The sequence below is a fragment of the Sciurus vulgaris genome (genome assembly GCF_902686455.1).
Source record: "Sciurus vulgaris genome assembly, chromosome: 8".
Lineage (NCBI taxonomy): Eukaryota > Metazoa > Chordata > Mammalia > Rodentia > Sciuridae > Sciurus > Sciurus vulgaris.
Genome location: NC_136468.1, coordinates 9050563 through 9076900, shown reverse-complemented (window position 1 = coordinate 9076900; position 26338 = coordinate 9050563). Strand labels below are relative to the sequence as shown.

Below are 26338 nucleotides of genomic sequence, written 5' to 3'. Positions count from 1 at the left end.
TAGAAGACCACAGTTTGGGCAGCAGACACTTCCCCAGTTCTTCTCCCCATCCAATAAAAACAGAACCTCTCTGGGGTCCCACTTACTCTAATTCCTTGTCTTTTTAGACTTGAGGTTCACCATATTGTGTGGAAGCCCATGCTTGGTGTCCTTTCCTTTGAAGTCTGTGGCCTGTTCCATGTTAGCCCGGCAGTGTCCATTTAGCCAGTCCCCACGTGGACTCGCCATTACCTTATCATCTTTGCCTGAAGACTCTCAGTCACCTCACCTTCCCCAGGACACAGGAGTAGGTAGCAGACAGGCTGCTAAAGGACATCAAAGGCAAAGGAGTCCCTAGGGGTCCACACCCCATTCCTTGGCACAGCAGACAGGAGACTATGCAGGAAAACTTACATTCCCTGACCTTCCTTCTGGGTTCTTTGGTGTTTATGTTGAACTCCTGTTTGTCATTACTACATATGGTTTCAGGAAAAGAAGTTTCCAAAAAGTAAAATTACAACCGATGTCAACACAGAAGAAATTCAAAAAATCTCCAAAGGTTTCAGTTAACAGTATATAAGGGATGCACGTAAATTCTGAATTACTTGATAATTTATGATTATCAAGCACAATACCAACTGTTGTCTACAAAAGATGTGGTAAATTTCTATATGACATATATTGATGTTTGTAAATTGAATTATGGAACTCAATTTCCCAATTTTAAATTCCATAAGTAAGTGTTCCTGCAATGTGCTCTCAACTTAAAAAAAAAAAAAAAAGTCTTAGAGAAAGTATTCCTTCCTCTTTTCCTGAAACCAGGCCAAGGAAGAGGTGACCCTTTCTGACCATGCACACAGGTGAATTCTGTCCTCTTTAGTTTTGCAGCCCTCTGGCTACCTTTTTCATGTCAGTGACAAGAGGTGGTACCTTCAGTATATCATGAATACAAACCTGTCACTTCTTTGAACCCTAACTAGCCCTCTTTCCTTTTGTTCTGATCTTCATACACTATTTAAGAGTAATGTACCAAGAATTCATAGAGTAGTGATTTCACAGCTTAAGTCCACATTCCTTTAAGAAAAGGGTCCTTCCTTCCTCAACCTGGTTTCTTCTTCTTTTTTTTACAGAAGAGCTAACTACCTTCAAACAACATTCTTTTTGCATTTTTTAAATAAAACTAGGAAGTAATTTTATACATTTCTACTAGTAAATTAACAAGTTTTAACCCAGAATTAGTATCATGGTTGTGTATTTTTTTTTTTTTTCTGTGTACATAATGTTTCTAAGCTAAGCCCACTGGGCTTTTTTTTTTTTTTTTTTTTTTTTTTCTTCTGTAGAAAGGGAAAGAGGGGCTAAAACCAGACTTGTAGCTTGCCGAAGGGAGTTGTAGTACTTGACGGCACGCAATCACACCTGGTCGCTGTGAGCAGGGAAGCTCTGCAGCAAGGACCAGGATCACACACAAAGCATGCTGCCGGTACCAGGAAGCTGTTTGCTTCTACACACATGCTGCATTGTCTGCTGCGTGGGTTATCCTTGCACGAGACCTAAACTCTTTCCTTTGACCTCATGGGATCACCTGTATCTGCTTGGTATGGTTGGAGGCTTAAGTGCCAATGTAACACTAAAGAAAAGTATCTGTTTGCTTTTAAGCACACTCAGTAGACTCTTGGCTTATGCAATCATCTTGATCAAAGCATTATAGCAGACTGTTATCTTGGAGGAGTATTAATAAGATACAAACTGTCATTGTTCAATTTAATTGTTTTTTTTTTTTTTTTGTGGTAATGGTTTTTGAACCCAAGGACACTACCACAGAGAGCCACATGCCCCCACTTTTTGTAGATTTGACTTTGAGGCAGGGTCTCACCAACTTACTGAGGTTGACCTTGAACTTGTGATCCCCCTGTCTCAGCCTCCTGAGTCACTGGAATTACAAATGTGTGCCACTGTGCCTGGAAAAAATAGGCAAATTTTTAAGAAACTAATATGAATTGGATGAGAAAAAATACAGATGGGACACCACCCAATGTACCCTTTATCCTGAAACAGCCCACCCACTCCCTGCCCTTGCCAGAGTGGAGCCTGCGGACCTCAAACACATAGGCGTTCAGAAATCACTCACGCCACACTCCCATTTACAGGTGTTTTCTTTTGAGATATTTTCTGGAACCACTCAGGAGAACTTTTCTTGAAAGCGAGGACTCCAAAGTATTTCTTGCACATCAAAATCCTTAATACTACATATTCACATTAGCAACATAAGAAAGCACATATAGAAAGATCAAATGTCATACAATGGCATCTAATGTGGTGGCCAGCTTTGGGTTGGACCATCTGCAGCTTAGCTCACAGAGCCTGACCAGCCCAGGCACCTGCCATGTTCCATAACTAAATGAAAATTAAAGCAGTAGGAAAGCTTTCAGGATAATATCACAAGTAGTATTTTATATATTAGCTTATTTATACTCATTAGGAAAGGGAAGAATTTTTATTCTCATTTAAAGAAGGATAACTTTTATTTAAATGAGGATTTATGTTAACCTTACAGAGGACAATATTTTTCAACTTAAATAAGCATAATGTACATACCCTTTCCTCAATAATTCCATTTATAGAATTATATAGCAAGAAAATAGACATATTCATAAAAAATTATATATATCACAACAGTTTTGAATGTTGAAAGATAGGAATATATTTCAGCATCCATTGATAGGTATATCATCAAATAAATGATCTAATTATGTATTAAGAAATGTTAGTCAAAATGTAGATTTATATTATTTGATGTAGAAGCCATAAGAATTTCAACCTATACTTAAAAAAATTTAAAATAGAATAACTAGTTTAAATATATTAAAAAAAAATAAAATGCCATATCATAATTTTAATTGTGATTTTTGCCAGACAGTGACATTGAAGGTCATTTGGGTTTTTTTTTAATTTTCAATTGTTTTCGTACTATTTTAACTGAAATTAAACATTATTTTTATAACAAATGATAAACTTTTCATTAAAAAATGTGGAAAAGAGAGATGAAGTAGGAATTAAAAGACCAGATATTAAATACTACTCTCTTAAATCTCTAATCCTATCTGAAATAGCTGTTTGTCCAAATACCCAATAGATTGCAATATTTTCCCCCCAAGGATTGAACCCAGGAGAGCTTAACCACTGAGCCACATCCCCAGCCCCTTTTAATATTTTATTTAGAGGCAGGGTCTCACTGAGTTGCTTTAGGACCTCCCTGAGTTGCTGAGACTGGCTTTGAACTCAAGATCCTCCTGCCTCAGCCTCTCAGGCCACTGGGATTACAGGTGTGCACCACTGTGCTGGGCCTTTGGATGGCAATCTTAAGGAAAGGGACAATGGGTTAATTGCTTTTTCTCAATGCACACCTCTCTGCAAATAGCAGGCGCATGGTACACATGTGATCAATAAGTGCACACCTGGTTCAGTCTCCTTCTGTGAGGCCCATTTTTCTCATCTACAAAACAAACCTAAGCTCTCTACTCAGCCTGCGGGGAGCTACTGTGCAGCCAGAATGAGACAGCACATGTGGCAGTCAGTTGTTCCTCATGTGAAGGAGCACTCTTTAACCACAGAGACCACCTTCACAGAAATCAGAGGAGCAAGTGTCCCATTCCCGCCCCACACATGGTTTGAGGGAAAATTGGGAGCAGAGAACACCGGCTGCTGCTCTGGGACCTTCTGCTCTTTGGGGCTGCAGAGCTCTCTCAGGGGCCTCCTTTCCTGTTCTGTCTCCAGTGTTCGCCTAAATCGATTCCCATGAAAGATGGACTCCTATTTTACCCAGCGCCCAGCGGAATTTGCATTCTCACCAGAGATAGGCAATTATCGGCCAGGACAATGCCAGTTGTCAGTTTTCCACTTTAGTGGCCACCCTGCAGGCACATCCTGCTTGTCTGCCCTCACCTGAAGGCCAGCACTAGCTCTGTCAGCAGCAGAGAGCTCCCTGCCAGCCAGGATCCAGACCCCAACCTCTGCTGATACCATGCTCAAGTCATCAATCTACGACAGACAATTCCATGCTTGTTTAAAAAATACCATATTATTAAAAGTAATTTTCATGCCATGTGGAAAACAATCTAGTGATAGTAGGCTTGCTAGTATAGCCCCACTATCATTTTATAATACTGTAGTAGCTACTCAGGACAATGAAAGACAGATACTTCTTTATTCAGGCTTTTTAGTAGATTGTAAAGTTTTTTGAAGAGACAAAACATAGAGATGATGTAGATATAGATAAATAAATAAAGTAAATATATTTTTACATATATTGTATTTTATTTTTATATTTTATTTATTTTATATTCAGATTGTATATAAATAGGTATTTGTACATATTTATACATGGGTAGATTTTTAAGCAGATTTTAATTTTTCAGAACTAAAAAATTTAACTTACTTTTAAAAACCCACTCTATATATGCTTTATCCTGTATATGTGTGTATTTATGTATATGCATACGGATACATATTCATATATACATATGCACATGTATGTACACACACACCCACACATATATATATCTATGCTTTGTATTCTCTCTGACATACATGTGTTAGCTTGAAATTCAATTCAGTGAGGACCTAGGTGTAGAATAAACTGGCCACAGGCTGCAGGGAATGCAGATGACTGGTGTGCTTAGAACCGTGTACACTTCATCAGGTCAAGATTCTTGAAAAATAAGATCTGAACTAAAGAGGATTAGTGTGGGACACCGAGAGCAGCGAGCGGGTGGTGCAGAACTGGCCCACAGTGTGAGGAAGGGATGGGACGTGCCACCGTTCCAGGTGCTGAGCTGCTAACCCATCTTTGCCTGGCCTCTGTGCTCACACCGCGCCGCCAATCCGCCAGCGGATGCCACTCTCACCCTGCCATTGCCGCAGCTCCAGAGCAGAACGCGTGTCCTTGGCCAGGTTGTGCCGCGTCCTCCTGCTGGTCTGCCTGCGTCCGCCCTGGCCAGGCCTGCTGTCACAGAGCCAGAGCCATCCTGGGAAGGTCTGCTTCCCGCCATCGCAGACCCTCCACCGCTCCTCCACTCGTGGCTCCCCTGGACTTCCACTGCCTTCTCATTTGGTTCCTCTCCCTCCAGCTACAGTGGATTTTTCTCTCCCTGTCCAGTGAACCTGGCAGACATGCAGAGACTTCTCAGGACCACCGCACTTGCTGTTCCCCCAACAGGTCTTCCTGCAGGAGTGGCCCACCGTCGCGTCAAGTCCTTGCTCACTTGTTACCTTCTCCCTAGGATCTTCTTTGACAACCGTGCTCAGAATTGTCATCACCTCACCTCCGTTCTCCTGTCCTTCCTTGTTTGCTTTAGTTTTTTCATGACATTTGTCGCTTTCTAACATACTGCACAATGTACCTGTTCATCTGTTTTATTCCCTGTCTCATGCAATTAGAATGTCAATCACATGAACTCAGGGATTTTTACCTGTTGTGCTCATTGCTATCACCTGGCACTGCATGCAGTGCCCAGCACATTAATAGGTGCCTAGTAAATATTTGTTGTATTAAGTAAATTTACTTATACTGAGGACAGTAAGGAAATCATCTAGAGAGAAGGAGCTGAGATCAGACCTACAAAAGGCTAATTAATTCAATACAACTCCAGATGAGAAATTTTGAGAATGTGTATTGAGATGGTAGTTATGGGATAGTATAATAATTATGAAATGAGAAATAAAAATCAAAGTAAAATTTAAATATAGGTTCAAAAATTAATAACCACATTTTCTTCCTTGGAAATCAAAGTCTGACCCTATAGTACTTTTATTACAGCCGGTACAGAAGATTTACAAATCTAGATGAATTAACAAAAGGCTGGAAATTTTTTGAAATGTTCAGAGAAAATTTAATATAACCCTTAAAATGTCATTGGGAAAATTGCACAAATATTTCCAGAAGCTGATAAAAATTATCTACTGCTAATTGTATGTTATATTCTTTTTTTAAAAAAGCTACTCATGTGTAGGACAAAAATAAATAAATAAACAAATTAATCACAGACTCAGAATGATTCACTAAGTACAGTTTATAAATTAATTAGCTTTCTCAATCTTTTCAATTAAAAAAGTGTTAAGGCGTTAGTTTATTGCTTACTTCAGTGTTAAAATGCTGGTTAACTGCAAAACATTATTAGGGGCCAGTATTAAAATTCCCCTTGCAAATGTCAGGGGAGGAAAACACATTAGAGTTGATTTGCAGATCCAGCCTTCCTCAGTGGGCCTGCGTTCAAGTCATACTACTACTGCACATAACCGCGCTCTGATGATGTGAATGTGAAAAATGTCCCCTGTGGCTTACATACACACATTTATAGAAACACGCGCGTGTGTGCATGTGCGTGTGCGAGCATTCGTAGTACCATTAATCATAGCAACGCAAGACAGACAGTGAAGAACCACGCACACAAATCTACCCATTGCTAGAGCTAGCCCACAAGCATCTTCATGTAGAAAACAAGACACAGTGAATCCGATTCACATTTGGAACCAGGGCTGCTGAGATAGTCAAGAACAAAACTACGGAGTAGGATCTGAAAGTCCTCCGAAGCGTATTTCTTAGAGCTGGAGCGGCAGACTTGGGTGTGGGGGCGGGAGCAGCCCTGTCCCACCTGGGCCTGTAACCTGCGTAGAGAGCCTCTGAGTCCTGTTTCCTCCTGTGCTGTGAACGGGTGGCGAGAACTGGGGGAAAGGCACCCACACAGCCCCACGACCAGGGGCGAGGGTGAGCAGCTGTGGGAGGGAAGTTCCCGCAGGCGTTGGGCAGCCACCCTCTGAGGTCAGGAGAGTTGCCTCTGAGCGCGGTTAGTGCGCAGCCCTGGAGAGGCCAGATGACTTCAGAACAACCACAGCGAGGAGAGAGGGCCTGGCTGCCTGCAGGGCCTGGGAGAGTCCGGCGGAGGCCGCGCCCATGCTCAGCCTCCCTTGGGATTGGCCGTTTGTCCCAGAAAGTTAGAACTTCAAATCCATCAAAGGGACTTAGAAAAAGACTCGAATAACATTGAATGGAATTAGCAGAGGGTCCCCCCGACCATCATGTTGGTGTCTGTAAAAAGATAATAAAAGGCTAAAACACTGTCTTTTCAAAAAAATATTTTCAAGAAATGGAGACATTTAACCTCTAAGAATTGGAAAGAATATAAAAGGGAAATGTATCATCTGATGCATCATTGAGGAATAACCACTGTAATTCTGACACATTTTCTGTTTTTTTACAAGTGCATTTATTAATTTATGAAAAGCAAATTTTGTTATTGGCAGTGACTGTTAAAATTGTCACACAGAATGGAAAATATTTTTTCAAAATATCTATGCTATACCTGTAGTATATTATATTCGAGGAAGGAATAAAAATATATTGAATATAGGACAAGTTAAGCTTTATTAAGAAGTAGAACTAAGAAAGTTGATTTTAGCAGGGCATTGTGATTCATGTCTGCAATGTAACTCCCAGCAACTCAGGAGGCTGAGGCAGGAGGATCACAAGTTCAAGCCAGCTTGAGCAACTTAGAAAGACCTGATCTCAAAATGAAAAAAATAAAATAAAAAGGGTTGAGGATTTGGCTTAGTGGTAGAGCATCCCTGGGTTCAATCCACACTACTTCAAAAAGAAATAAAATTCTCTTCAGTTTCACATGGTAGCCCATTTAAGAAGAGAGAATACCAAAGAGGATGTGATTGGAGAAAGCAAAAACTAAATGAGAGAAACAGGAGACAAAGACCACAAGATAGAGCAGAAAAGAAAAAGGCAAGATGCCGACCTCTTTGCTCAGGGAAGGCCCAGATGTGGGGGCCCATCCGGCATCCTCCTAACTCTGCTGTTAGCTTCTGCATTCCAGCACACACACACACACACACACACACACACACACACACACCTGTGCAAGGACAACACCCTCAAGCAAACAAAGGCTGGTATTTTTCCAGACCAGAAACTTTCCTTCAGGTCCTCCAGTGGGCAGAGTGTGCTCTCTCGAGTTTTATCATAGATTCTGCGAACGCTGAAATAACCTGCTCCAAACCAGCACGCCCAGCCTCGTTTCCAACCTCAGCTATTCTGCTTCGATTTTATTATCAGACCCCTTGTCCTCAAACTCCCGTGAAAAAGACCTTACAAAAACTCTTGCCTTGGTTTCTTATTGTCGCTGTCACAAATTATCACAAAGTGAGTGGCTTGAAACAATGCAAATGGTTTATCTTGCAGTCTGGGGAACCCTAAGACTGAAATGGGTGTCACTGGGTTAAAATCGAGCTGCGAAGACGACTGAATTCCCCATGGAGGCCCCAGGGGAGACTGTGCCTTTGTCTTGTCCTGTGTTCCTTGGCTCCAGGGCCCTATCTCCACCTGCCAACCAGCAAGTCTTTCTCTCACAGGACTTTTCTGCCACCTCCTTTCAGTTCTAAGGACCTTGTGTTTATTCTTGCCCCACCCTGATAACCCAGGATAATCTCCCACCAAAGTCCTTCATGTAATCACTGCCAGGTCCCTTTTAGTACCACTTTGAGAGGTCCTAGAGACTAGGACATAGACATCTTTAGGGGACCATTAGTCTGCCTACCAATAATATATACATGTACTTTGTGATCATTTTTGAAAGAAAAATAGACTCAACTTCAAATATCTTCCCACTGAATTACAAGCAGAAATTAGAAAGCATTATGAATTTCTAAGAATCTAAATCCTCAGCAGGACCACTCCATCGACGTTTTCCACACTGGAAAGAAACCATTCTTTCATGTCTAAGTCATTCTCGATACTATTCGAGCACAAGAGTTTTTTGTAAAATTCATGTCTATCTACTTTTTAAAAATTCTTCATTTCCTTCTCATTTGCTTCCTTTTCTCATTGCTTTCCAAAGAATCCTGTGACTATATTTCAGGCAAAATATTGCAAGTACGTGAAGCCAGGACATGAAAACTCAGTTAATATTCTCATGGGCCCACGTGCTTGGCAACCCGCAGGGAGGCTAAAGATGCATCCAGCCTGAGATGCATTTCCATGGCACTTCGGATCAGGGGCTCTGAAGGGAACTTAATTGCAAATTATCTACAGGAATATGTTGTGACTCCTGTATAATATCAAATCAAAGAGAGGCAGAGACGATTACCACTTCGTATGAGTTTTCCCAGCAGATTGATCCTGTTTGCCACTTGAGCACCACAGCTGGGAGGAATGGCCCAGTGGGTGCCCCCTCTGCACCCTCCCCTTCATGGCTACAGTGTCACACCTGGTCTGCTAGGTGAAGGACAGGCAAAGGGGATTTCCAAGGAGGAAGACATCCAGAATGGAATGGAAGGGCCTGCACTCAGGGACTCTTCCCATCCACTCCTAAGAGAAAAGTAGCACTGCTTTAGGGTTGCCAGGACTTGTCGAGAACATTTGGCACTAATGAGCTTTCCAACCTTCCTGTAAGAGATTTTTGAAATTTTCTGGAAAATTCCAACTCACTATATTATCCATTTCTTCTCCTACCAGAGTGTCACGTTCAGTGTGTTTCCTTCCTAACCCCCGAGGGTCTGTCCTCAGCATCTTCTGCTCTGTTGCTTGGTGTCTTCTTTCCCCCAAGACTTGGCTAGTCACATTTCTGAGAAATCTCCCTCTGAGTGGATGCCTCTTCTGTTGCTAATGAGTAGCACAGCCTTTGGTAGACAGTGACAGTAAAGCTAATGTTTTTGACAAAATTCATATATATCCCCCCTCTGATCAGATGAATTTGATGGTTCTGACTTCCTTTCCAAGTGGAGTTGGAAGCCCTGGCCAGATCTTACTCAGGATCTGCCCAGTTCACCTTTGCAGGCTGATTTCCCATTTCTCTCACATATGACCCTTGCTTTCCCACCAAAGAGAACTTCTTCCTGGTCCTGGAATTCCGGGAGTAGAACACTCTCACCTGCTGGTTTCAGTGTTGCTCTTGCCCCTTCTCCTTCCTCTGTGGCCGCAGTCTGTCCCTCATTTGTTATAGTTTCAGGGACCTTAAAAGCATATGACCCCTTTTTTTGTCTTTTAGAAGATTTGGAACCAATTCAGAAATAAGACTTTGCCGGGGTCCAGCCCTCGCAGGGGTCGTGGTGGTCACAGGTGAGGGAGGAGGCATCTGCGAGGTGGAGAACAAAGCACACAAACTCAAGGAATGGATGCTAAGTTCTAAATTTTATTTTTCCCAGCCAGCTTTTTATACATTAAAAGGTAGGGAGTTACACATGTTTTTTCAGAACAGGAAAAAGTCACAAGGAGAAGAACAAAAATATTTTGTATGATTATTACTAGACTAGAAAATGAAGTATTCTAATTATTCTAGTAATTGTTTACTTGTGATAACCTATGACTAAACAATAAGACATATTAATATTTAACTGATCATAAAGGTTAAAGCAAGTTCAGTAGGGTTGAATAAATGTCAGTCGTGTGACTACTGCTGTAGTTAATAAATGCTAGACATTTTAAGCTAACAAATATATGATATCATCTTATACTGTGTGAACTTAACATTGAGGAACACGTTATTCTTCTGTTCCTGTTATTCCTTCCTGATGGGGTTGGAATTATTTGCCTACGTGTTTCAGGTCACCTGAGAGTAGCCAACAGGGGATCGGCAGCTAGAATCTATTTTTGTATTTTCTCATAATATTCTTGGTTACTCAAAGTTTCATTACAAATGACTAAATCTGAAATCACTGTTCCATAAGAAGTCTGATTTCTATGTTCTAAACTTGGTTCTGTTAAGACCCCTGTTTTCAGGGAAAACACATAAAATATTAATAGTAAACCTACACATATTAAGCAAGCAAGGAAGGAAAGTCTGCAACCGAATTCCTAACACGATAAAACTTTGCAAACACCTTTATTACTCAGCGGACGGAATCCTTGCCAAGCACTGAGGGGAATTGCAGGTGGCGTAACAAGACTTTATCTTGTTACTACTTTATCTACTTAGGCTTAGTGTCATCTTCCAAACTCACAAAAAAAGGATGTCACTGCCTGTTCCTTTTCACCCCCTGGGATCCATGAATATGGAGGTGGGGTCAGGTGGGGTGAGGGGAGTATGGAGAGAAGCCAGGAGTGCACCTGAGTGGGAAGTCCCTCCAGTGGAAACACACAGCAAGGCGTTTTTATGAGGTTTTTTGACTTTGCTTATCTCTTAAAAATCATTTCTCACCTTTTGCTCCTAGGATTGTAGGTTCGGCCCCTCATACAGCACTTATGTAGGTTCAGTTACTAAACATTGTCCATTTGTCATATATACTGTCTTTGTCTCTTCCAGCTGCTATAACAAAATACCATAGAATTAGAAACAACAGAAATGTCTTTACCACAGTTCTGGAAGGTGGGAAATCCAAGATCCAGGCATTGGCAGATGTGGGTTCTGCTGAAGATCCGCTTCCTGGTTCACAGAAGGTGCCAAATCACTGGTCCTATGTGGTGGAAATGGCTCTAGCAGTCTCTATCTGACTTATTTTATAAGGGCACTAATCCCCATTTGAGGGTACCACCCTATGACTCAATCACCAAAAGTTCCCCCTCCTAATATCATCACTTTGGGAGATAGGAGTTTAGCATATGGATATGGGGGAATAAATGTTCAGACCATAGCACATACTTTATTGATTTATGTTAAAGACTTTCATTGATAAAGGATTGATACTTGGTATTCCTATTAACCATTATCCAAATCTTTCTACCTATGTTCCAAATCAATAAGTAGGAAAAACATGAAAAAAATGAATGAATGAAATCATCAGTCAAATACACCATCAGTTGTATTAGCACATTAGGACAAAAACCAAATCCACACCTTCCTTTGTTCCATTCACAATACAATTTTCATACACGATATTTAGAATGATGCCAATAGTTGCAAGGAAGACTCTAAACAAAAGGAGTAGTTCAAGGGAGCAAGTTAGAATTGAAAGGTGAAATGGTAACAATAAATGTCTTGTGAGATACAGAGCAGAAAATATTTATCTGCTTCTTCTCAGCTCTACAAATGTGCCACCTTCACATTTGGGGGGAAAATATTCAGATGAATGCTTTTTTAAAATCCACTGAGAAACATGTACAGCTGACGGTTTGACCCCACTCAAACTTCAGAACACTCTGGCATAACAAAAAGATCATGTACAAAATGACAGTTTCTTGAAGAAAGGAAATTCTGGATCTTCCTCTGTATCCTTCACCTGTGTAGGAAGACAATGTATTTGATAAGTATCTTTAAATGAATAGCAAATTAATAAACAAGTTAATTCATTTATATATTAGTTATATGTTACAAAATTGTTCCAAAGTTTTGTAGTTTAATATAAAAAACAATGATTATTTTCTAGTTTCTGTGATTCAGGAATCCAGACTAAACTTATCTGAGTACATCTGGCCAGGGTGGGTCTCTCACAAGGCTACAAAAGAATATGAATCTTGGTGAGAGCTTCACCTAAGGCCCAAGTGGGTAAAGAAGCACTTTTAAAATTACTCACACCATTGGCAGGAGTCCGGTCTTTGCTGCTTATTGACCAGGACCTCAGTTGTTGATCACTACCATGTAGCCTCTTCGTAGGACCATCTACCACCTGGCAGCCTGGATCACTCACAGCCAGAGTGCAGAGAGGAGAGGGACAGGGACAGGGACAGGGACAGGGACAGGGAGAGGGAAGGAGAGCAGAGGAGAGGAGAGGAGAGGGACCAAGAAGCCACAGCCTTTTTATAACCTAATCCTAGAAATGACATCACTTTGCCACATTGTAGTTTTTGGGAACCCGTCACTAGGTCCAGCCAGTCTCAAGCCAGTGGATTACACAAGGGAATGAATACAGGAGGTGGGGCTCATCGAGGGTCCTCCAAGAGGCTCACACACCTTCTCTTACTTGCTTGTTGGCTCCTGTTTCTCTCCAGAGGCAGCTCGACTCTATCCCATGGGCACTCTCCTAAGCCCTTCAGTTGGTGCCTCCTCTGTGCTTCCACAGAACCTGGATGACCTCTGTTCCAGCCTTCTGAGCTGCACGGGTGCATGGGGGGTGCTGGCTCTGTACACCTCTGTCCTGTGCACAGTCTAATTCCCCATAGGACACTCTGTCTTCCTCACATTCCTGTGCCTATCTCCTCACACAGGTCATCTATTTTTCATTAGGGTATCATAAATTGTGGTTGCAAAGAACATACATTCCTCCAGGTTACTTACAGATATTGTAGCTAATCCTACCAACTTGTCATGAATATTCTTCCACAATATTGAAGTACTGAGGTAACATTTTTGCTTAGCTTGGGAATTATGTACTTAATCAAACATTATATCAGTCAGTTGAAATTACTACATCAACTAGAGTTACACAAATGACTTTAGAAAAAGAGATCTGTTTTTCTTCACTGATGTAACTTTGAGTTGTGCTCACTCAGCCCCAGGAATGGTACCTGTGTCTTATTGGCACCTTGTCTACACCTAGATTATTGCAAACAATGCTTTGAGTTTTCTTTTAATTATCCTTTTGCTCAAGAGGTCTGCAAGTTCACTTCACAGGTCTATTATGACCCAACCCTGGGCTGGCCCGACATTCACAGACCAAAATGTAATTTCTAGGGTGGGAGTCAGAGGTCTCCGACGGAGAACTCACGAGCTGGATTTTGCACTGTAACAAGAATTTAGACAGTTGTGACTCTCTTCTGGCTCAGGGATGCTGATGAGATCTGTGTGATAGTTCAGGTCTACACACCCAGCACACCAGGAATACTCTGTGCAGAAGGGAAACCTAAAACCCCAGCTGCAGATCCCAGTGCACCACAGGGCAGTCCGAGGGTCCCTTCTGAGTCAATGCAGCACAGGGGTCCCCTTCCAAATTCGTCCTCCAGAATGAATCTCTTGGAGGGGAAAAAGAAAAAGGAGCAGTAACAAAAGTCACAGCTGTGGTAACCCTATTGTCATCAGAGAGAGTGTTAACCTGAGTCATGTAATAACTCCTACTGAATAATTTCCACAATTAAAAATGTTTCCAATCACTTACACCTGGGCAAATCTACAAAAGTGATACAACTGGTTGTTGAATCCTATGGTAGGCAAAGAAAGGGTGATGAAATCAGCTGTTAGGGAAGTTCTGACGACAGGGACATTCAGGGATTAGAAGCCATGCCTGCGGATCCTTTCAACTGGCAGATCTGGTAGGAATGGGAGCAACTATAGAGCACAGAATAAGTAAGGGAAAATCTGTCCTTACTATTAATTTTTTCATAACATCCATTTTTGCACAATAGTCGTGAGCATCTTGAAGTTGAGAGTCAGGGCCTGACTTTAATATTGTCAATCATCTTTTCTAGGCCAAAGGAACAGAGAGGACGTGCTGCCGTGGGCATTCCAAACAGTAGATGGCTCACGTGTGCCTCTGTGTACACACACGTGTTCATGTGCAAGACAGTGGTAGGCAGAACTAGAGACAGAGGAAGGAGAGGACAGTCTCCATGAAACATTCCAAGTGGAGAAAATGGCACAAGGGAAAGGAGAGGTGAGGCTCTGGGTTCCTGGGGAGAAGAGAAAGTGGCGGGCTGTGTCTCAGCCGGTGGGCACCTGGAGAAAGACTCAGCTGGGCGGGCAGGCAGACACACTGGACGTGGAGTGTTGACATCAGAATCTCAAGACCCTGAACCTCTCCCTGGAAGGTCCTGACTAAAGAGGATTGTGCTTCTTGTCATTACAAGGAAACATGCTAATAAGTCATAAATAAGGAGAAAAGGAATTCTCTGTCACCAGGTTATTTCAGTCAACATACTATTAAAACCACGTTAATTTCAAGACTTTAATATCCTAGTCTGTGCTTGTTTCCTGAACTAACTTTACAACTGAAGTTTTCTCTTGGGGAGCAGGGGTCCCAGGGTCTCTAGGGACCAGTGTTCCAGAACATGCTTTGGAAATGGTTGTTGGAAAGCTTTGCAGAGATACCTGGACCCTTGGCATGAGTTTTTCATCTAGTTCACAGTATGACTTTGGGCAAATAACCTCCTTTCTTTGGATTTTCTCTTTTTACTTGGCAACTAAGACAGCAGAAGAAAATGAAGTAGTCTCTCTGATCCCTTCCAGTGCTAATACTCTACTACTGTATGGCAACGAAGCTATAATCAGCCTTTCTGGAATGGAGATATCAGGCTGGAGGTAAAGTTTCACTCATGAGGATTAAATCAGTGACAAGTGCCACATTTAAGAAAAATATATAATCAACTTGAACACTCTCATAATGGCTTAGTGCTCCTTGCTTGGAGGAATGATTTTTAACAAGGTCATGATTTTAAAGGCTAATGTTCATTTTTGCCTCAACCATGAGAAAGAACTAGAACCTGGAGTATATAGGTCATATACATTCTGAGATGTATTTCAGTGTGTGCTCACCTGGTCAATCAGACTTTTTAAGTGAAAATGAGAACCTCTTTGAGTTTAGGCATAGTAGATAAAATGAGGCTAGCTGGGGAAGAGGGCAGAGTCACATGCTTAGAATTAATATTCTCCCTCCGGAATGTCAAAGTGATAAGAAATAGAATGAAGACATTTCCAAACAGCGTGAGCTTTTTTTGACTTTTGCTTGATCTGTACTCGTGTTTGTTCCCTTAAAATAGAAGCCACATTTAAGTTTTCTCTATCTTTTACACACCACCAACTATGGGGTCAACAACCTTTTACTTCTATGAATTATGCCAGATATATATTTTTTTTCACATTTCATAGCTCAGAAAAATCAAGGTTCAGAATACCTAGAAATCAAACATAAGGTCTTAAAAAGTGTCAAGTTAAGACTTAAAAACAGTTTGGAAGTGCATTTTAAGTTTTCTCAGCATATTCTCCAAGATCCACATTTTCTAAGATAACCACATGGATAACATTTCTCAAAAACAGGTATGCATACTGTTCAAAAGCCCACACACAGAAAAGCAAACTCTGTTTTAAAACGTATTCCAAGAGGCTTGCAATAAGAATACTGTTAGCTTTCACCAAGTAGCACTGGGGGCCACATCCATAGCAGAATTTGAATGCTAATGGCTTGCTCCTCCCTACTCCTTGACATCAGGTGGGACTAGGTGGGACACATACGTAGGGGAAGGTGTCAGCCATGTACTACGGAGTCCTTTCATGAAGTCTTTTTTTACAACAGAAAAGTTGGTTTTAGTTATTGTTAGTACAAAAAGAGAGACCAGGACAAATGCAGACTCCATGAATCAGCTCAGTGGTTTATTCATGAACAAAGTCTCACACAAGAAGACGGGTGCAGGGATGAACTGGAATCATGGAACCCACTTTCATGGTGGAAAATGAGCCACTGAGCAAAGGAAGGGACTGGGTTTATATAGGTTCTTTGAGGGGTGCTCTAGTGAGCATATCAGTTTCCTTGGACACTCAGGAATTTGAACTTTTATGTGTCGGGGGTCTGTGGGTGGTGTCTGGAGAGGATTTGCTTTGGAAGAGATTAACACCTCCTGGAGAGGGTTACTATGAGGGCGACAAAACACCTCCCTACCTGCAGTGGCACCTGGAGAACATTTGCCTTGGGAGGCGAAGGCTATCAGTGCCTGGCCTCCTTCTCCCTTTCTTCAGGCTGCATTATCTTGGGGACTTCTCACTCTGTGTATCTATGAGTCACAGTTTTGATTTTCCTCAAAGCAATCCTGAGACCAAGACTAAGCCAGAGGTGGGTTACTTGGCAGATGATCTGGAAAGCTTATGTGAGCAAGTGGAGATGAGGAGGCAGAGAAGAGAGAAAACAAGGACCGGTGGACTCACTGGTGAGCGACAGCGACGTCGCCTGGCCTGCGTCCCACAGGAGAGCCCGAGATACCTGTGGTACAAGGAGACGATTTCACTGATTTCCATCCCACACTGGTCAGGGCGTGCTTGGAGGAGCTTAACCGGACACACTTCCCAGTTCTTGTGTGCAAAGCTCCCCGAGAGTCCAAGAAATCTGTGGAGAGAGGCAGGTGCTTGGAGTAGTCAACCTCCGTTGCAGCTGAGCTCAGAGGTGTGGGGAGGGGATAAAGAAATAGAAAGGAGCGCTCCTCCCTCACAGGCATCGCTGCTATAGGCAAATTGCATTAAGAGAGCTGCCCTGTGGGTACCTGGCACTCCTAGTGTTAAAGCCACCAACTGGCTCTCTGAGGATACAGGTGTTTCTCGTGGTGCACAGGGGCAGAGGGGAGCACAGAAAGGACTTGAGTCTTACCTGGCACGTTTACTCTGTCTCTAACTTGGCTTCCCTCAGGTGTCAGCCACCTCTCCTTCCTTTACATGCCACACATACGTGCAGGTGGAAACAGACCAGCTTTTTCTATGTTTCTTGTGCATCTTACACACTTCTGGTCTAATCACAGAATTCACGCTCCTGGCCAAGAGACCCAGGCTGGTCACATGCAAGACAGGAGTAGAATTAGCTATGTAACCCCCATAAGAAGAAGCACAGGGGAGAGCAGAAGGGTTAATTCCATATGCAAATTCACTACAATACCATCCCAAACAGATCAGTAGTCTACCACAGAATGAAATGCAGATGCGTACAATGAATCAAAATACAGTCTATAAAAAGTTTAAAAATAATTAAAAGACCAAGAGAAAATAAACTAATTTTAAAAACTCAAACAAACAAACAAAAGAACTATCTTCTGAGCTTTTTCAAAATGGCACACATTGGCTGAACCCAAACCTTAACCTACAACACAATAGTAGCTTCCTGGAAACTATTCAATAAGATGAAGAATGGAGCCAGTCATGGGTCTGAATCTGTCTTTTATGACAGAAAGTGGAGTAATGTGTAACAAAGTTATGCTAATCATAAAATGGGAAAGGGTTGTGTCCATCTCAGAATCAGCTAAGAAAAAAATGTGCCTATATTAGCCTCATCTATCTTTATTATACTATTGAGATCTGTAGATTCTAAGTTTAATGACACTATATCATGAAAAATGATACTGGAGAATTTGGATTATTTTTTAATACATGGTTCTCACTGAAAAAGTAAGCTCTTTTCCCAATACAAATAAAAATTAGCAGACACATTTGACAGATATTTATATGTGTCCTAGTGATCCATTTTGGCTTTAAAACTGAATCCTGCACGTTATATGGAAACCAAACACCCTTACTCTCCTCCTTCCCTACCTCCCTTCCCTTTCCTTCCTTCCTTCCTTCCTTCCTTCCTTCCTTCCTTCCTTCCTTCCTTCCTTCCTTCCTTCCTTCTTTCATTCCTTCCTTCCTTCTTTCCTCTTTCCTCCCTTTCATTATTCATTCATTAATTCATACTACTGTACTACAGGCCCTTGTCACACACTCTGAAGAGGCAGTGAACACCGGAAGCAGAGTCTTTGCTCTCTCCATTATAAAGTAACACCTAGGCTAAACATAAGTGTTTCTTCTTCAGAGAGCTATTATCTCAGAGCCTATTTCCTGAGCAGAGTAGCAGTGCTGTTTGTTTTTGTTTTGGTTTCTTAAGTTGTAGATGGACATAATACCTTTATTTTATTTATTTTATTTTTATTTTTTTAATTGAACTATTTTGATGATGTTTCCTACTTCCTTGAAAGTAAAGGCCAGAGAATCAAGGGAGTTGAAGTTTAATAAAAATAAAGGCAAAGTATATTTGCATTTTTTCATGTGCTAGAGCCAAAGATTTCTATAAAATAACAATTTAATGCCTAGGCAATTTTATCATTGGAGATTTCAAAGATAACATGAGTGTACCTGCTATGGATGGAGCACAGGAGATGTGCACTGGATAAAAAGATTCTCATTTTCGAGTATTTCCATAATGTTCCCTTCTGTTCCTGAACATGGAAAACTTATTCCAACTGCAAAGAAATTGTATGACTTCCCAGTGGTGATAAGGTCTCCTTTGGCTTACCGTGTCAACCTGTTTATTAAGGCAGGTCCAGAATGCTATTGAGCGTGTTATTAATGATCCTGGGGATGAGGATGACAGCAGAGGACAGAACAATACCTTACTTTTCTATCAAACACTAGGACTCCTCAAGCAGCTTCTAATATACTTTTTCATTTGTTTCTCATAAAAACTCTGGGAGAAAAGAAAATGATTACTCCTGCTTTACTGAGGAGGAGACAGACTGACGGAGTTTAAGTGCCATGTCGAAGATCATGTAGATTGTAATGACAAAGCAGAGTCTGCTTCCAGTTTGTGTTTGAGCATTGTTTTAGTCAGCTTTGTCACTTCTGTCACTAAAAGACCCAACCAGAACAATTGCAGATGAGGAAAAAATTATTTGAGGGCTCACAGTTTCAGAGGTCTTAGTCTATAGAAAGCTGGCTGCATTCCTTGGGGTTCAAGGTGAGGCTGAACAACATGGCGGAAGAGTGTGGCAGAGGGAAGCAGCTCCCATGATGATAGGAAGGAGAAAAAGGGAAACTCCACTCTCCAGAGGAGATACCCCATAGCCACCCCACCTGCCTCCAGTTACCAATTGGTTAATCCCACCAGGGATTAATTCTCTGATTAGGTTAAGGCTATGATCCCATCCTTTCTCCTCCGAACCTCCTTACTTTGTCTCACAGGTGAGCTTTTGGAGGATACCTCACATTCAAACCATATAGGGATATTATTTTATTTTGGTCTTTAAAACCAACAGGATAAAAAGCCATAAGAAAATATTTCTATGCAGATTGTAAGCTTAAAGATAATAATGCGTATTCATACCCGTGCTGAAGTTTTATTAATAAGCAAAAATCTTAGAGAAAGTCGTAAGTGCCTTCATATTCTGTTTTGTGCGCTGTGCCCTTTGCTAACGTGCATGGATCTGAAGCCTTTGCAGTATACTCCTACTAGAGTTGCTCACCCTAAATTTGGTGAAAATGAGAAGGAAGGACATGCTGAAGGGACAAGGACTCTGTGGACACACTCTAGTGATCATGAGTTAGGGGAAGTAGGGGTATTTACAAAATCAAATAAAATCTTTCAAAGTCAGCTGTCAAGTCCAAGTGGGTACATTTTTAAGCTTCATGCTTAAAGGAATAAGCTTTACTTTTTTAAAACAACTATCCTTCACCCATTCCCTCCATGACACCAGGCCCACAGGGCACTAATGAGTGCTAGGAATAGTTCTAGTCATAGCCACAGATCTGCTAATGTCAATTGTACCAGCAGCTAATGCTTCCTTCTGACAATAACACACATGGTAAGGGTTAACTCTTAATGTTGGTGTGACTGAAACCATTGTAATAGCATTAGATAAGAATCAGAGGCACAGGGAACTTGAACAGCTGTTAGGTTGACCAGCTGTACCTAGAAAGGATGGGCATTACCTCTTACTTCCTGGCTTATATATAGAACATCAGTTCTCTGCAGCGTGGAGGCTCAGTTGACTTTAGGCATCATCTGTGCCACTTGGTCCTCAGTCCTCTGGGTGATTTTGACCTCCAGGGAACATTTGGTAATGTGCTTAGACATTGTGATTGTCATATATGGAGGTGGGGGCTACTAGTAGCAACCACTGGTCACCCTTGCTAGTAAACATCCTACAAAACACAAGACATCTCTACCCAAAATCAAAAAACAAAACAAACAAAATTTTAGATTATGTAGAAGGAAATGAGAGGGGGGAGAGGGTGGGTTATGAAAGATGGTGGATTGAGACAGACGTCATTACTCCATGTACATGTATGATTACATGAATGGTATGAATCTACATCATGTATAACCATAGAAACGAAAAGTACCCCATCTATACACAATGATTCAAAATGCTGTCTGTAAAAATTTTAAAAAAAGAAAACAAAATTTTCCGACTTTAAGCATCAAGGGTGCTGAGATTGAGAAACCCTGGTGTAGATCCATAAGACTGAAAATTGATGGATACAAGTTTTATTTAAATCCATTGCTCTGGTACCATTTAGCATTTCACTTGTTAAGAAGATAGAGCGCCTTTCCTCTGACCTTCCTTGGGGTACAGAGAAATTAGCTAGTGGTAGCCTTTGAAAGAACAAAGATAGGGCAGTCACAAAATTCTGAATGCCAAAGGGGCTTCCCACTGGATGGTTCTGTAAAGTTATGGACACTTTGACAGGTTCTAAGAAAATTACGAAAACCGGAGTCTTTAAAACTGGATATTTTGCAGATAGGCAAGATCTATGGATTCATAAAAATTAAATCTTTATTTCCAAGTTGGACTTCTAAAGCTTAACACACAGACAAGTTGCTTCCAAATGGAGAAAGAGCTAGGGCAGTGATCGTGTCCTCTGACACTTACAGCCAAGGTGAAACACAATTGCTATAAGCTTTAGCCTGCCGAGCGCACTGTGAGATGAGTTCAGTGTCTCTCCACCATTGCTCTTCCTGACACCTGAGTGGCATTTCCGAAGGTGTCAGGCACAGTCTGTGGACAGAGAGTCCTCTAGAGCATAAACCCAAATGTCACTGACAGTTATGTGACAGAAGTACAGTGGCACAAGGAGGCTGAGGTCTGCTCTCTCACGCCCTTCATGTCCCCTGACATCTTTCCACACCCTCCTCAATGTCTGGCACTTAGCAGATGTCCAGAGGTTAAAGACTGAACTGCAGTTTGCTGATGATCTGATGACAACAGGTGGTCAGCAGCGCGTCGGAATCCACTAGGTTCAAAAGAGAGAAATTAAAGACCCAGTAGAAAAACATGCACCCCTGGGAAATCACTCTGGAATCTAGATCTACCAGTGCTTCCCACTGGAGTGACAGACCTTCTGAACGGCACCCACCTTGGGTCTTGCTTTTCTCCCCAGCTGTAAAATGAGGAGGGTATAATTACACAGACCAAGCTTTCTTCCTGTTTCAGCATTCTACCATTTCTTCAGGTAGAAAAGAAACTTCCCCAAGTCCATAATGACTGCTATTAAATCCTTTTTCAATTTCCTTGGGTTTCCTCCTGTGGATGAATTTTCTCTCTCTAAAGTTCTAATCCTATGAGTGCATAATAGAGGTAAATTTTTTTTGAAATATCTTAATGTGCTTGGCTCCTTTGTGTCTCTGTAGAACTTTCTCCCCAGTTAGCCAAAGCATCCATCTGTGGATGGGGGGTTGGGGAGAAGGGGAACTAAATGCAAACAGTAGGAGCAGGTTAATATTCACCCTCTGTTAGCAAAAATAGGCTTTCCAGTCTGCAGCCACATATCCTAGTAGAATTGAAAGTAGTCTCGCCAAGAGAAAGGGATTTTCTAAATTCTTTTATCTCCCTCATTTAATAGAGCAAGAGGCAGTCCTGGGAGACTGAATCACAGCACTTCACATTAAAGGAGGTTATAACCAGACAGGAGAAGAGGAAAGGCCCCCACACACTCATTCCAGTAGGGGAGGAACGGATCTCTGAAAGTCTGAGACTATCTGAATCAGTCAGATTTGAGTTGGGTTACCTAATGCATCTTTTGAATTATTGTATTTTTCCAAATTTACCAGATTAGATTAAAACTTCATGTTTCCCTTCTCAGCATTGTAAAAATAGACTTTTCCTCTGAAATATCCCTCCAGTTTTTTTTTTTTCCATCTGTATAAATGAATACTTGTACAGATATTGCATCCATTTGCTCATTCATCAGTATGCATCGAGCATCTCCCAGGCTTAGGGTGCTAGGAGAATAGCAGTGTAGGGGTACAGGTAAGGCCCCTGCCCTCATGGAACTTTCTCGTTGGAAAGAGAGAAAGAGACAAGTAAATACAAGGTCAGGCTGTGATAAGTTCACAGTGCCACCTCCTGGTGGCTGCTCACTCTGTCCCAGCTGTTCTCTGACTTCACATCCTCTTCTGCTCATCTCCTTCTCTGCCTTAGACTGCAGGTCCTAGGCAATGCTTGATTCAGTCATGGCCTTTATTAGACCTGCATCGACGCGTGCTGCCTGATGCTCCCTCCCAGCCTTTGTAAAAGACCTCTAACTGCCTATTTCACCTGTTCCTGGACATAAATCCTCCTTTCAACCCTTCTAAAGTCCCATAAAGCCCCACTTACATGACCGTTCTCTGTTCATACATCTAAGAATAGATGTTCTTCCCTCTTCTCCCTATCTTTCTAAATCCAACCCCTTTTTTAAGGTCCAGCCATCTCCTGCTTGGTTTGCTGCAGGGTGCAGACACTGCCCCCATCTGTCCTTCATAAGGCACAGTTTAGCACTTGAGGGCTTGGACTCCCAACTTCAGACAGAACTACACTGTTCCTGTTCAGCCTCCAATACCAGGTGGGAAGCACAATACAGCCTTCCTGGTGGGGTCTCACACTTTCACACTCTCTTCTAGGGTTTTCCAAGCAAGCACATTTTTAAAAACATACACACATGCAGTAGTGAATTAAATTATTTTGATTATTCTCTTAAGCATTCATAAGCATAAAGCTATGAATAAATGTTTATTCTTACTGCTCTTAACATAATCATAAAGAAAAAAAAGATTTAAATGCAAATCCAGTGACAAAACTATTAATTCAAAATGATCAACATTAATTTAATGCAACATATGATGTTTTGCTAAAACAAAACATTCTCATTGTAAATATGGAACTCATCGCTGTCAAACAGAATCTGACCCAGTGTGGCCCTATTTACCTATTAAGCTTCTGTCTGTCATTATTTTAATGAACCTATAAAAGATATTGATATACTGAAGCCCCACACTAAAGCCAGCCCCATGAGAGCACAGTGCAGGCACTACTTAATTATTAAGTGATGATCTAGATTGCATGGCATGTTTTCATTCAATTAAAAATAAAAGTTAAAAACTTTAAACACTTTTACAGAAACATACATATTTTTATATGATGTTTCCAGTATTCCAGGAGTCCAGGAATCCAGGTTCTAGGGTATTTTATTGATCTCAATGTTTATACTTTGACTCTATGAACAGACTTATATAGTACAGGCTGACCAGAAAGGGCTGTTTTTAACTTTTCTTCAGTTTTCCTCATGGGTCCAAAAATGATGTACAGCACATACTTCATGCCAACAAAAGACCCCTTGAACATATTATTTCTACTTCTTCCATGCATTAATTTATTAATTTCAACCTCTATAAAACACCCAGGAATGTGCCTGATCATTCTTTGATTCTGCCTTTCAGGACAAATATTCATATGAACCCCATAAAATCTTTCAATAAACATCTCCACAAAACAAGGCAAGTCAGATTCAAGATATTAAGAGACCAAGCAATGAGCAGTGTGAGACAATCAGAGGCAAGGTGACCGAAGGGTCTAGCATTGGTTTAAGAGGCTCAAATAAAATGTAGTTTCTTCTTATTATTATTCTTCTTATTATTATTTTTGTTGTTGTTGTTGTTGTTTTGTGGTGCCAGGGCTTTGAGCTTGCAAGGCAAGCACTCTACCGACTGAGCTATGTAGTTTCTTTTATTGACCAAATGTAGTTTCTTTTATTGACCAGGGAAAAAATTTTTTGCTCACCATTATTTGAAGGTCACATTTTTCAGACTATATCCATCTTCAAGATTCAGGAGCATGTACGGAAAAAGAGTTAAGGTATCCAAAATCTACAGACACTCAAGTCCCTTGCAGAATAACATGGTACTGTTTGTAATTAACCTAGGAACATGCTCATTTGTACTTTAAATCATCTCTGGATTACTTAGGATACCAAATACAATGGGTGCTATATAAATAGTCATTAAGTTGCTTAGGGAATAATGACAATCAAAGAGACTGAACATGTTCTATAGAGATGTGATTTTTTTCAAATATTTTGCAAGCAGTGGATTGAATCCTCAGGACCTTCAGACATGTAAGGCTGGCTGTGTTAACTGTCTCCTAAAGTGATAATAGCCTGTTTAAAAGTCAGAAAAAAAATGGATTTTCTCTGATCTTTGATATTTTCATAGACCAATCTGTATTTTGCATGTTTCCCCATGCCACATTTATACCAGTGTTTTTCCTGGACATTTTCATATTTCTCCCATTTAGTTCCATCACCCAAAAGCTTTACCACTGAAAGGGGAGAGTCCTCTGTAAATATGTCTTCCATTTCAACTGGTGAACTGATGTTTGGCATGGCCAAAGGAGATGCCTCCTGGATTTACTTACTTCCAGTGGGGAATAATCCTTCTCCAGAACATCTCTTCTGTCTCACACTTTTCAGCCTTAGATGAGTCTTGGAAGCTCTGCATACCTCCCCTTAGGCTCTCCTGGCACACCAGCCGGGAAGCCAGGGCTGGAAACTCACCCTTCACCTCACACCACAGTGCCTGGGGTCTCACCAGTGGCAAATGAGACGACTTTACTCACAAGCACACCTTCAAAAAGGGCCCAGGAAAGTTGTCTGCATCACTCAAACAACATCCTGTTGACTTCTCAGTGTGGTCAATGCTAAATAACTGGGTGAAGAGCGAAGGAGGTGTATGGGGGTGAAGTGGTCATTTGGGAAGAAGAATTGTTTTGGAGGAAAATTTACCAACTGGGGAGGAGTATCCTGGAATGGCTTGTGGGGTAATGGGAGGAAATTGACCACTATTCTGCAAGTTTACATCTAGTTGGTCCTGCTTGCAAGTAACTGGTACTCAAGGCCTTTAGACGTTTCTCATGCTTTAATGAGGATTGAAATTTTAAGAATCATACAATCACATTAAAGATAAACATATCCTATGAAAGAAGTATTTGACTTACTCTTGGTAACCAAATGGAGGACTCAGGACCACCAGAAATATGTTACATTGGATTCAATTTCAGCTCTATGTGGGATGAATTTGAAACAATTAGGCATCTTCAACTCTGTCCTCTTCCAAGATAGTGAATATAGAACAGCTTATTCAGGGACTGAGTGATGTCAACTTGGGCTTGATGTTGATTCTGGGTTACCTGGGATGTTTCTTCTTAAGTAAGAATGTTTATAAGTCAGGTCTGAATTAACAAGCCAATTTGCTCTTTAGTTATTTTACAGAAAAAATGTATATTATATATACATTTATATATATATATATAAAAAATGTAAGCTAAATTCTGATTCATCTTTAGTGTGGCAGGTATCTTTTTCATTTCCAGAATAATGCTCCTTGGGAAGGTAATGGTAAAGGCCAGTACTTACACAGCACTCAGCGAGAGCCTCTGTTCATTCTTCCCCAAACTTTCAAGTAGATGCTATTACCGCCCTCTCTCTATAGAGAGGGGAATCTGAGCCAATACAGGTTAAGTGAGGTGCTTGGGTTACAGAGTGCAGACTATGGAGTCGCCAGAATCAAACCCTCCCCTTCAGAGTTCAGCCACTTAACATGACACAGTCCACACAGAGTGCTGTTGAGAGGCCCCAGGGCCAATCTCAGAATATCACCTGACTGCTAAACAAATTGAGCATCTAGAGAGCAGAACGTATTGTGTTTTACCCCTGTCACCATGGATCTTCACATA

General features: G+C 41.3%; 1 protein-coding gene across 2 annotated transcripts in view; it reads left to right on the top strand.

Moving 5' to 3' along the window:
- CNTNAP2 (contactin associated protein 2) overlaps nt 1-26338 on the top strand; it is a 2020421-nt gene that overhangs the window by 1205573 nt on the left and 788510 nt on the right. The window lies entirely within an intron of this gene.